Genomic DNA, 10826 nt, shown 5'->3' on the forward strand with positions numbered 1-10826 from the left:
CAACAGTCCAAAATCCAAAGAGATTCAATTTACAATGATAATGAAGGCAGAGAACATTCACCAATAACCCTTTTGTCTCCTGTTATTTTAAGCATTTAAGTAATATCTTAAGTATTACGTTTCTGTTTCTTTGATAATCCAGCAGTTAGATTGAACTGTCTGTAACCATGGGTTTATATTTAGATTCATTTCTCATAGTTTTATTTTTAAGCTTTTGTCACTCATTTATGCAGCAGTTGTAAATATCACTTTCTGTGCTGCTGTTCTCTTCATCCCCATGCCATCTGTTGTTTACCATCAAGCAGTGTAATCCTGTCAGATATCATAAAATAGGTCTAGTGTTAGATTATACTGATGTGTTTGCTTAGCCAATCGTAACCATCACTATTATCATATTAAAAATCCCACAACTTCAACCCTGCCTCCGACATATGAATTACAATGTCCTTCTCACTTTCAGCCTTGTGTTTATCCATTTGCAACGAGCACTTTGTGAGCATTTAGACATCTTCCAGGTTCACCTTTAAAATGTCTGGAGCGGCATTTAACAAGTCTCCACTCTGAGCCTTCTGCCACACTACTTGTTCTTGCAAAATATATGAAGTGTATGTGTGGGACTTGGGGACAAATCTGATATTTTATTAAAATTTAAGTCATTCAAATGTAATTATTTTTAATATACATCTTACAGTGAAAAAAAAAAAAAAAAAATCAACATTTGTATTTGTTGATAAGTAGCTAGGAGGCAAGCGACCTAGATAGATAGATAGATAGATAGCTAGATAGATATCATTTTTTCCCTTTTCAGCCTTTTCCCACTGCATGAGGCTCTCTCTCCCTCTGTTGGTTCAGCAGCCTGGAATGTGGACCAAGGTCACTGCTTACCCTTTTACTTTATTACCTTTTTTTGAGAAATGTGAACATCTTTTTATGTCTTATTTAAGAGACATCAAGATCCAATTTTCAGTGGTGGAACGTAACTAAGTACATTTACTTGAGTTCTTTAGCCTACTTAAAGTGATAGTTTGGGTTATTTGATGTGGGGCTGCGTGGGGTAGTCATGCATAGTCAGTGTGCGCAGCATTCAAAGTCAAGCATACATTGAACAGATATCAAATTTTTTCAGTGGGCGTCTTTTAAAAGTGTCTAAAACACATTTTTTCTGCTGCTCCTGTGCACAGCAACACATCACTCTGCCAGTCTGCAATTTGGAGGTACTTGGGGTTTCCAACCTTTTTGGCTTCTAACATCTTACAAAAAGCAGTGTGTAGTTAGGGGTCACATTGCAGATGTGTATGAGTTGTTAACAGCTTCCACCAAATACTGATTTTTCCCTTCAAACTTCTCACATGGTTTCATTTCAATAAATATTCAAACGATCCAATAACTCACCAAAAATCAGAGAGTAGAGGAAAAGGTTTAAAAACTGACAACAGATTTGTGAATCAGAACCTCTCCCATTAATCATCTCAAGATCTGCTCTCCCTGTATATAATACCATACATAAAGTAGGCCAAACTAGCTCCGCCTCCTGCAGCTACAACAGAAACATGCCGCTGACACACTGATGCTTACATGTTAATCATCTCATGATGTCATATATAATAGTAATATCAGTAAGAAGAACCGAACCAGTACTTTTACTTTGCTGCTATACTTTTACTTCACTGGGGCTTTTCATCTTTTAACTTGTATTGGCACTCTGAATACTTCTTCCACCAATGGCCACTTTACTGTGCAGCAGGGCCTTGCTCACAGACCTATTTCAGGCACAGTAAAGGTTCATTAAGTCACACAAACCTGTGCATTCATAATCTCAGAGCAAAACAAGACAATGAAGAAATGGACAAGGATGCAAACATGAAGAAATGGACTATTGCACATAGATACCAGGAGAGCAGAACAAATGGGAGCAAGATCTAAACAGGCATATGCAGATTAAAATGCACACAAGCCAGCCCTGATCAACACACACACAGCAAAATAAACAAATAGAAGTCCTGTGCTTGCATGCTTTTTGATGATATTGCTTGTTGGTATTACCAGACCTCTGAGACTGCTGCAACCTGCTTTTTAATTAAAGGGCAAACAAATGTATTTCCTCCAATCACAAGAACACAACAACAAATCAGCTTTATTCTAAAAGGTCAAAGTTGTAGTTATTTGTCCAGTCCCACAATATTGTGCATGACACTGGGATCTCAGCTTAATCTGTCCATCCAGGAACCTTCAGTCACAGAAATTCAGTCAAACCCTGCATTATTTGCAACAGGCTGCAATTTTGTGAAAAAATTTTTTTTTAATGGTTCAGTATTTGCAAAATGTTGGTCATTGCTGTGTTGTTTCGTGTATAATAATTCAGTTCAATGTAAAAAGCCCAGTAGAGGGGGCTCCAGTGGTAAAGCTTGTACCTTACAGGCTTAGTCCCAACTGCAGTGACCTGTGGCCCTTTCGTCATGGTCACCCCCTCTCTCTCCCTGACTTTCTTGTCTCTCTCTCACTGAGGTTACCAAAATAAAGGCAAAAAAAGTCTAGGTGTTTTGAATCCTTGGCCATGATAATCACAAAATACAGCAATGAATGCATGTTGGGACGACTTAATAAAAAAACATAAATGACTGCACTGTTAATTCACATCAAATGTGTTGGAAATACCAACAAAAAAGTGAACTCATTCATTCTTCTTTCTGCTGTTAATGTTGAGATGCCAAGTGCTGCTCTTTGTGGGAACTGTTGGATTTCTCTCTATAATAAAGCAGGGTCTTGAACTTACCCTGTGAAGTGCCTTGAGATAATGATTACCACTAGCAACTGCGCTAACAGAAACTAATGTGGTCCTACAAATAAGACCGTTTTGTGGTTTTGAATATATTGGAAGTTAATTTTAACTCTGTGCTAAAGGTCTCTCTAACCAACCTCTATAACCAACCTTAGTGATTCATGACACAGACTAATAAAAACCTGAGCTCATTATACACAGTTCTTTTTTAAAAAAGCAGGGATCATTCCAGGACATAAAGGTTTTATCTCTGTCTGAATGTCATCCCTTTTACGTTTAAATGGCAGTGGTGTCTGCTGGGTCTGGCAAGGTCAAGCCCCTGGGGGCTTGAAGAGGAGACCTGTGAGTCACATTGACACACCTGTACATGTACATAAAGATTTCCCACTGCTGAGGTCCTTCATGGCTTCTGACAGTTTGCATAGGGGTTTCGCACATGATTTATGGAGGCTACAAAAACGACTGTAAGCGCTCCCGCTGTCGTGCTGTTAGTCTGTCTCTGTCCCATTATGAACCAAACCAGTCTCTATTGTAAGTGTGCTGAAAGTGATGTTTTCTCACAGGCTTATAGAGGAGGCTGGTTGTTTTTCATATTACCAAGATAAGAGTTTGTAACTTTTTGGGTTTCCTCCAGTATGTCATCTTTTCAATGAGAAAAAAATCAGCTATGACTGACAGTACAAAATAAGACAGAAGACACATTTTCCTGCACCAAACCAACGTGGCATATCTTGTAAATAACATCTGCAACTGTAAATATTCACTGGTGGCATGACAGTTTTGCAATTTGAAAATCAATGGGTTAAAACTCGCTTCTTAGCTGTTTTTCCTTCTTCCTCCTTATACCACTGGAGACAGCAGTTTCCGCAATTACCACAGCGGCGTCAAATGGAAATTTCTGCTGAATCAATGCAAATGCAGCCCAATGATTCTGTCTGAGCTCCCACCCTGGAGACCCAATATTAAGCTCCAGAGGCCAGCCTACAAACATTAACTGGGAAATGGTAGGGTCAGAGGTCAGTGCATATTTTACTCAGCCATTAGGAGGCGTGTTTGCATTTTGTGCTCCATCTAAGTAAAAGAAAAACATACTTCTGAAATTTCAATCCACCCTTTACAAATTAACAGCCAGTGATTTTGGCTAACATTGGAAGAAAAATGAACATTTAAAAATGTTGCATGTAGCTCCACATTTCTTATATTGATAATGAATGAAGCAAATAACCCACTAATAGTTATCACCAACTCTGCAATAAATGAAGTGTATGGTTCATTAATGTTTCTCATTAATGTTGTTTGAGGCAGCAGCTGGAAACTGTTTTGACACACAACATGGTGGAGGAATGGAAATGGTGGAGATAAAACCAAACCTGAAACACAAGGGACATCATCAGGTGGACACAAACATGACTTCAAATGAATTTAAATAGGTTGTGTGTCCTGCAGCTTGTCGTGGATTTTCTTTCTAACCTCACTTTTGCATCTCTTTGCCCGAAACAAGCCATTGGGGTCATGGGTAGGGTCAGGGACTGCCAATCCCACTAAAAAGAAGAGGGATTGGAGAAGAGGGATTGCCTCGAGTTTAACTCAGGGCAACAAACCAAGAAAAATCCCCTGGGCCCCCCTCCCCCCCATGGTGAACCTCATTAGCAGGGCGAGAAAGCTGTCAGCGATGACAGGCTTATTGGTGGTTTGGTCACAGTTTTGTTAAAATCTACTCGCATGGGTCTAATGTCAGGCATGAATCAATGAACAAACAAATGATGAGGTGTGTCCCTTGGCCAATTACTCTGTCTTTGACACATACATTACTATACATTGTTAAATGTTAAGTATATTTCTTGTCTTTGGTGGGGAACTACAATGTAGAGCTTTATTACACAGGTTTGGATCGCTAGCTGATGAAACAGCAGATTTCATTCACCTAGGTGGGGTTTCAGGATCTGGACATCAGCAGGGTCCTGATTGTCTTCCCTCTGTAGTGATAAGGTCAGCACACCCTGGTTTAATTGCCATCCAGTGCTCCCAAACTCCTCTGAGAAATTCCTGATCATTATCAAACATGTTCAATAGCTGCAGCAGCAGTCTTGTAATGTGAGCAACCGAAGATGCCAAACTGTCACTCTAACCAACTTAAAGGGCAAATATCTTACGACAACTCACTCAATTTAAAATAAGATGTCCCTAGATGAGGCAAAATCTGGCTTTGAATTGAATCTACATTTTATATTGTGCAGTATCGATATGCATTTAGGTTTAGAGGGCTTACCAAACTTCTTAAGCACTAAGATCAACACTTTAATTGTGTGCTTTGTCTCTTGTTCCACTGCACAAATAAAATAACAACTCTGTGATCCTCTTCTTCACTTGGCGTCTTTACCATTTTGTTCCAGTTGGAACAGTCGGACAACATGAGTAAAGTTCAGGCCATGACTTTTCTGAAACCTCTCCAAAAACTCTATCAGAGAAATATTTTTTTAATCACCAGTAATCAATAACTAACAACCAACCAACCAACAATATTTTCTGCATGAGGATGCATGTGGAGTTGTTACTTACCACTTAACGAATCTAAGCCCAATTTTCACTCTCCTTTCATCTTCCTCTGGGCTCCACCATCTCCCGAAAAATGACTGACTTTTTGGGTGCACTATGTTCACCATCTAGCTAATGTCTGTCTGCCATTTGGTGCTAGTAGCACTGGGGTAAAGTGTGTGTGTCTCTCTTACATGGATATGTGTGTGATTTTTAGGTTTTGTGCTGCGCAGAAACTCTTCAATGGCTTTCAGCATCGTAGTCTGACAAGAAGCTGAGCATGAGTGAATTTGAAAAAGTCTTGAAAATTCTGTCTGCTGGAGCTTCTAGCTCCTCCTAGCCCCGCCTTCCTGTCTCTGCTCAAGACACACCTTCAGTCACACCACTCAGGAACTGCCAATCACCTGTCTGCCTGCCAGTCACACCTGTAAGTTGTCAATCGGTTAGTCTCACATATGTACCAGTCTGTTTGCCCTTGCCATTTGTCAGATTGTAGTCTTCCAGTTCGTCAGTGTCCTTCAGTTAGTCCATGAGTCTTGTCTGTCTGTTTGATCACTGTCTGTTTACTGGTTGCCTTTCTTGCCTGTCGATTTTGGTACTTCTGCTCGGTCGGACAGTTTTTTTGGTGTTTGTACTCTGCTCCCTGCTTCATCCAGTAAAGACTCTGAAATGTAACCCCTGTTGTCTGTCTGGAGATCCCATCTGACCCATGACAAATTCTTCCTGTGTGCACTATTATTACACCACTAAGTCGAGTAATGAAGTAAGTTTGGGTTTCGTGCAGGATTTTACAAGTAAAAAATGGAAACTGTCATTAGACTGGAAGTTTTTTTTGAAAAATAAAGCATTTTGAGGTTTATTTTTTTTTATTTTTTTTTTCCAATGCCACTTGAGCTTCAGTAATCTCTAGCACAGTATGCCTTAAAGTAGGTTTGAGGCACCCTCTATTTAGTTTAATTGCTGCCTTGTGTTGTTGTTGTTGTAGTAACAGAATTTGCCCAAACACCTGCGTGCTTGAGCATGTTAAAGTATAGCTTTACGATGGGAATTTGGTTATTCCACGGCGCAAAAAGTGCCTATACCATCCCTGATGACACAAGTTTTTATTTCACGGTCACTGCTGTCGATAGTCTGTGCGTTTCCATTAACCTGCTTAATGCACGCTTTGGAATAGCGAACTTAAAAACGAGTAATGGAAATGCTCAAATGTCTGAGACGGATTTATACGCTTGCATGAGGTGGTGAGTATTCGACAAAGCAATATTTTGCTCAATAAACACAGAAACGCTTTTTCCGTATTCAAGTTGCGGTGCCTGCTGTAACATGCCTAAGGGAGCCTTTTTTCAAATGAGAGGTACACTGCTGGAAATGTGTTCTTAACCTTTTATATTTTTGTTCTTTTGGTTGTTTTATTGCACTTTACCTTTTTTAATCACTCAGATTTTTATGTTAATTAATCTGCTCATTTGTAAAGTACTGTGGATTACCAATGTGTACGGCTGGTGCTTTATGAATAAACCTCCTTTGCCTTTCATATATACAAGGCTGCAATGAATCATGAAACTGCAGTGTATCACAGTTTCCAATAGAATTAGTGCATTTGTTTATTTGCCTTATATGACTTTGTTCTTAAATAAGTGTTCTCAGAGTGAATGAGTGAATAGTTATAATGACCTGGCATGCACTGCAGAACTTTTACATATAAATGAACGTCCATTATATTCAAGCTTGCTAAACAAGTTCACATAGTGCTGATTAAGACTATCAGCACCAGGTAAATCTCCCTGATTTTTGCAGTATACCAGAGTTTTATAAATCTGGTGTGTGACATTTCTGCGCTACAGCACTGGTAGCGATGCATTTCATGTCAACCAGCAATGATTGGTTTGCCAGAACTGGCAGCGCTGGCTGCCAGGCAAAATGTTTCCTGCTTCTCTGGCCTGAAAATGACAACATGACTGACTACTTCTTTGGTTTGCAAAATGACATTGAAGTACAAAGCATTTTTGAGGTTTTGATAAGGGCTACTCAATGAAAGTAGCCACTTATTTCTGTTTAATTTGATGCCAAATCATTCATTTTCATTACTTTGGAGGGTTGCATGGTGTTCTTTGCAGAGACTCTTCAAATGGGCTGCAATGGTGTTGTGAAGTGCTGTTTTAGTTGTATGTTGATGCGTCATGGAGATTATTGGTTGCACTTTGACAGAGGGTCTGACAACTTGTGGGATAATGCTACTAATAGTCTGTTACCCTGTGAGGCTTCTGTCCTAACCCATGTGAGCTAACCCAATCTGGCTAAACAAATCAGCAGCTTTAATTACATGTGCTGAGAGCAGGTGAGCTCCAAGACCACCCACATATCATACATATCAGTTGTCTGAACAATGTAGCTATGATGAAGGTGTTGCTGAGGTTCAACTGATATAGCAGTCATCTCCCACCCAGTGTCTGTTTCCTTTTGCCCATTTTAGTCTTCTCCTTTCATCGGCCTGTCTCAGACGTTAAATCAAACTGCCTAGAATGTTGTTTTGTGGGTACTATTTCATAAAGCTGCCAGCTCAAGACCTGGGGGCATCTTTTTCCTCATACCAGAGATTCTGACAGTTTTATCCACCTGTACAGTTGTGCACTGGGACCTCTTGCTTCTCTTTGTATCAGTGGTAAATGGTGACTCAAAAAATTGGGGAGGACAGGGAGAAACCAACCCAGGCTGTAGATATCATTGAGTTGTTATGCCCCGTTCTTTTGAGAAATAACCACTGTAAGGAAATGCAATGTAACAAATATTGTAGCATTAGTACTATTAAAAAAAAAATCATTGTCTTGTCTCTAGCAGCTATTTGTATAAGGATAAACAGTTTCATATCATTGTTTGATATAATAATAACTTAAACCTGTTTTATCTTATTGACTGTGAATTCATTAATTCTCTAACAGTTAGTAAATTCATTGCAAATTAACTGCTTAAACCCTTTTGACATTATTTTTGATTTTTTTATTCTGGAGCCTGTTGATGAGAAATAGTCATGTTTTGCATGCAGTGTCCTACAGATGATGAATACATTTAACATGACTGTGACTGACAAACCGTTCTGACATGTCAAATGACAAGTGTTAGCGTCAAGTGAACTCAAAGCCGTCTATTCATGTGAGTAGATTTAGTCTGGCATCTATTTAGCATGTAGAGTATGAAACTCATAAAATGTCTCTGAATTCTAAATCAGTTAGAGTCAACACACATCCTGAACCTGGCTTATTGTTGATTATGCAAAGGAATCAACCCCAGAATGAATTTCCTTTGCCCTCATTTTATTTGTTTGTTTTCGTCCCCCATCTCTGTCGTTTCCTCTCCTCCGAAAATTGCTGTTGTTTGTGCATAGATCCTCTGTTATCTCATTAAGCCCTCCAAACACTCAAGCTGCCTGAAGCCTCCATTATTCTTTTTATCTCTGATTAGGGATTCTATTAAAAAAGTAAATGAGGTCTGTGGGGCCCCTGTTTTTACCATCTTTTACCCACAACAAAACTTGTCCTAACCACATGTTTAGAGTTTGTACATTTACATTGATTTAGAGAAATTCACTCATCTGAATGAAACCATTGGCAACTAAAGGCTATTCATATCATTTTTTGTCTCAAGGCAGTGAGTCATCAAACAAATTTTTTCTTTTTTTTTTTTCTTTCAAACCATTTTGGACTGATCTTCACAGCCCTCTGACATACAGTGAGCAGCTACATCCAAAGCTACAATAGAAATCTGGAATATGAATGTGAACATGTTTTGTGTGAATCCAGTTTTTGCAGCTTTATTTTAAGCCAATCACACCTGTGTTATTCACCAAGAAAATAGCATCAAAAGATCATATGGTAGCACAGAGGCAAAGACAAAGAGCTGCAGTGTCAGAGAGATGCGGGGGCTAAACTGAAAGGAAGCAGGACATGGTGAGGTTACAACAGATGGAGCACTTACAAGCATAAACAGCCACCGAGGTACAGTATGGCTGATGAAATTTACAATGAGCTACAGAGAGCTTATGGAAAGTATTACCAAACACAATACAGCCCACACTGTGGGTTGACTATGAATTGCTTTGGACTTGTACACTAATGGTAACACTTATGCAGTGCCAGAAAGATCAGCAGTACTGTAATTTCAGACTCAATACATTTGGCACTTAAATAAAATTCACTTTCAACAGTATGAAAGTGAATGTATGCAAAGCTGGTTAAGAAAATCAGGGCCAGTGGTGCTTTCTCTACTGTATGTATCAGCATAGCAGTAGCAACAAAGTCCACATCAGGAGGTTGTGGTAGATGGATGGGTCAACGAAACACAGGAATATGACACAGGAGAGCAGTGTTCGATTCCCATGTTAAAGTAGCAGTTGATGTTGTTTCTATTATCCATGACGGAAGTACTTATTGTAACCCAAATCACCATCTTTTCCTAAACCTAACCAAGTAGTTTTAGTGTCTAAAGCTGACCAAGCCATGACCGCTATCGTAACTACGACGACATTAAGTTCAGAACTCTTGGTACGCCTGCTGCTGTGTCATCATTAGGATTATGATGCAGGTAAGATTATAGTCTTGGTTAAATATTGAAAAAGATTAAACAAGTGGTTTAAAGTTTAAAGCATTTAGTGCTAGGTCAAATTTAAAGTCTTTATTGATGAGTCCTGAGTGCTAAGAAGCAGAAAGACAGAAAAAGGCCATTTGAAACGTTAACATAGGAGTGAAAGAAAAAAGTTGTAATAATGAATGGTGAATAATCTGCTTACCCTCATGGTATTCCCACACACTCTATTGTATAATAATAATAATAATAATAATAATGTGTTACTACCTAGTAACCTTTGGATACCAGTAATAAATTCTTGCAAAACATGTTTACATTATTCACCCACCTTAAGTCTTTTAAGGTGGTCATTAAAAGTTGGTATTAACTTTTTGACAGAACAGTATCACTTATGTTATTTACAATGTGCTCCAGTGGTAGGTGAATGTATTTTGTCAGCAGAGAAAAAAAGCATCAAACTGTCCGTACAAACTTAAACCACTTATGCTCATGAGTGAGCTACAAACATCCAACCGGTAACATCAAATATCCAGCTGTTCCTGAGAGCGATTTGCTGATAGTGGTGGCCAACAGCTGGCCAATTATTTCTAAAAGGTAGCTGCAACATTGATTAAAAGTTACTAATTACGCCAAACTCGCAACAATGACGGAGGTTTGCTAATTCAAGTCAGTTATCAGGGATTGAAGATAACTACAGATCCGGAGAGACGGGTTAATAATCAGGGGCAATATCCTCACATGAATAATGACATCAAACTTCCACCAGGGACTGCAGCTGGAGACAAAGGTGACGTCCTCTGAAACAACAGGTACTTCAGTCCTTTGATGGTAAAAAATGTGAGGGTTTTTGAGGCAGGCTAAAAAGCTGAGAAGGACTCTAATGTATCCAAATGAGCATCTAACAAGGAGGAATGCCAACAAGACATGTTTC

At 39.1% G+C, this 10826-nt stretch overlaps 1 long non-coding RNA gene across 3 annotated transcripts; it reads right to left on the reverse strand.

Moving 5' to 3' along the window:
- Positions 1 to 748: 748 nt before the first annotated feature.
- LOC139622429 (uncharacterized) lies at positions 749 to 5759 on the reverse strand. 3 transcript variants are annotated; one of them, XR_011691250.1, is made up of 4 exons: positions 5339 to 5759; positions 4704 to 4755; positions 4255 to 4320; positions 749 to 4149 (listed from the first exon to the last, which is right to left on the reverse strand). It is a non-coding gene; the product is annotated as an uncharacterized lncRNA (long non-coding RNA). The 3 variants fall into 3 exon arrangements; XR_011691248.1 differs by lacking the exon at positions 4704 to 4755 and having other exon boundaries at positions 4250 to 4320; positions 5339 to 5754; XR_011691249.1 differs by lacking the exon at positions 4704 to 4755 and having other exon boundaries at positions 5339 to 5753.
- Positions 5760 to 10826: the final 5067 nt, after the last annotated feature.

This window comes from Trachinotus anak, unplaced genomic scaffold, assembly GCF_046630095.1.
Source record: "Trachinotus anak isolate AG129_WGS33_773 ecotype Australia unplaced genomic scaffold, CSIRO_AGI_Tana_v1 ptg000007l, whole genome shotgun sequence".
Lineage (NCBI taxonomy): Eukaryota > Metazoa > Chordata > Actinopteri > Carangiformes > Carangidae > Trachinotus > Trachinotus anak.